This window comes from Aphanomyces invadans (assembly GCF_000520115.1).
Source record: "Aphanomyces invadans strain NJM9701 unplaced genomic scaffold supercont1.71, whole genome shotgun sequence".
Taxonomy (NCBI): domain Eukaryota; phylum Oomycota; class Saprolegniomycetes; order Saprolegniales; family Verrucalvaceae; genus Aphanomyces; species Aphanomyces invadans.
The window spans coordinates 58,990-61,456 of NW_008580216.1; positions in this window are offsets into that span (position 1 = coordinate 58,990).

The following is a 2,467-nucleotide window of genomic DNA, read 5'->3' on the forward strand; positions in this document are numbered from 1 at the left end:
CCCGTATCCGGAACATCGCAATCGCATGCTAAGTGCCGACGAGATCAAAGCATTCCTACGAATAAATCGCCACCTGCCATACAAGCACCACTATCGGCTCCTGTGCCTTCCGGACTATGCCGTCGAGCGACCTGTTGTCCCGAAAGGGAGTTTGGTTCTCACCGAAATGTCCGACGCTGACTGTGTGCTCAAATTCCGGTTTGACCTGAATGGCTTGATGGAGCTTTCCTCCCTTTTGCTTTTACCGAACGTCATTGTGAGACAGAAACGGGCGACCGATATCTTGGGGTGGAAGCTTTGTGTGTGTCCAGAAGGCGGTCCTTGCTCGTCTCCTCCTCCACAACACCAGACAAGCAGGCCGCAGTCGCATTGCGCGCCCTGTGCTGCCGAAGAAGCAGGATATGGTTCTGGGCCTCCTTTCCATCTATGCTACGCTTTGAAAAATCGTCAACACCCCGTAACGTCGCCGCCAAGGACTCCCAGGCCTTTGTCGGTTGTCTCTTCATGAATGGGCGCTCGTTGTTGACCTGAGTCAACAGCATCACGTCGTCGTCTTCGGCCCATCACTTCTTCTCTTGCACCTCCCGTGCGTCGTCCGTCGTGTCCGTCATTTCGCTTGACTGGAAAATAGCACTGTATCCGGACTCGGCAGGTCCAAGGCTTGCCGCCAATTCTGCCAATTTTGCGGCTTGCACGTATAAATTTCCCGAGTTGCCGCCAAAGTATAAAAATATATGGGTAAAAAATACGGATAGGGTACGGCAAGCATCTCCGAAATCTGCTATTTTAAAACGTAGCAGATTGTCAAAAACGACATTTAAAATATTAGGTGTTTCTGCAGTCTATACTGGGAAACGTGGAAACCCTTCACCCGTGGAATCGGCCATACTTCTGGAATATTAATATTGTGGACGTCCAAATCATCCTCCATAAAAAAATTGTTTTGGCCAATCGATGACAATGTTATCCACGTCCAAGAACATGAAATGATGTAACTTGATAAGTTGTCGTCCAACAACAGCCAAACACATTATTACAGTGTACTTGTACGGTATGATGGACACATTTCGAACAAGATTTGGCTAATTAATCTTAATTGCTACACCAACAAGATGCCAGTTTACAATAAAAGGAGTTTAATTGATCAATTGAGTTGTAAAATCGCATCATCGTACAAACTTACTAGTAAATATCAAATGAACTTGTCTGATTCGAGAGCATTTGTCACGCCGGAAATATATTTCATTTTAGATGTTGCCGAGTCGTGCTCACATGCCTTCAGCAGCACAACGAGCCCGACAACGAAGCGCAATAGCGCACGTGAACTAACAGGTACCTGTGCCGCCACATGAGCCTGTTGCTTCGCTGCCACCCGTCCTTGTGGCGCCGCAGGAAGCTGTCACGTTACGATGCTCCAAACGCCTTCGAAAGAAGTGATTGAAGAACAATACCGATCAGTACGAACACGAAAAGCCTACGCAACTAAGCAGAAGCAATTTTTCAACTTTTGCCGCAACTGCCAGGATGTATTGACCCTGCCGCTGCTGAAACATCGGACTGCACTGCGATAATTTACTTCATGGTAACGCAAGGTCACCGCGCGAAGAAAATTGCCTTGGCGAAGGCCGCCTTGGTGGCATACTTCAAGGGTGCTGGCATCGGGCCAAATCCTGCTCGGACTGCCAAGTCCTGAGAGTTCGTCGTTGGCTTTCACAAGTAATTCAAGCAGACAATTTGGATGACGAAAAGAAGGGGCACCCTGTTACCGTGCACGAGCTCACCATCGTCATGAACTCATTTGATCAACTCACGACCCGTGAGTTGACCCGTTCGTTGGCTCCATGCTCCGTTTCTTGTTCTCCACAATCTTCATCGGAGGTTTTCGCATCAACAAGATGCTGAACTTGACGCGGAAATGTTGAGCAGAATTGTAATCAACCCGGTGAGTACGTGTCCATCAGGCTGCGTTGGCACAAGAAAGCAAGTCTTGAAGTCGATTGCCAAATCTACCAATTGGTGAATGAAGATGCTTATCCTTGTCCGCATGCGCATTCTCTGTTTGCCGATTATGTACGTCGACGCAATGATTGTCGCATGCAAGTCCAAGTAAATGCCTATGTCGTTACCCGTGCATATGTTGCAAAGGCATGGTTAGTGTCGACTGGAACAAGGGACTGGACCAAAATGTTGAGACAATCTGGTCGTCAAATATTTGGCCAACCAATCATTTTGCATACCTGCATCTAGTCATCTATAATCTGCCCTTTCTACATGTTGACGATGCTATTCAGACCAGATTTGAGAAGAACAAGCACGGTAAACTTCAAGGAACTTAGGAACCTAGTTTATCCACTAGCCTAAACTCCTAATACATTCTTACTTTCCAATTTCCCATCAACTGGGTACGAGCCCAAGAGCTCCTTCCAGCGCCTCCTCCGCACACCGCCGCCCGAGCCGCCCCGCCCCC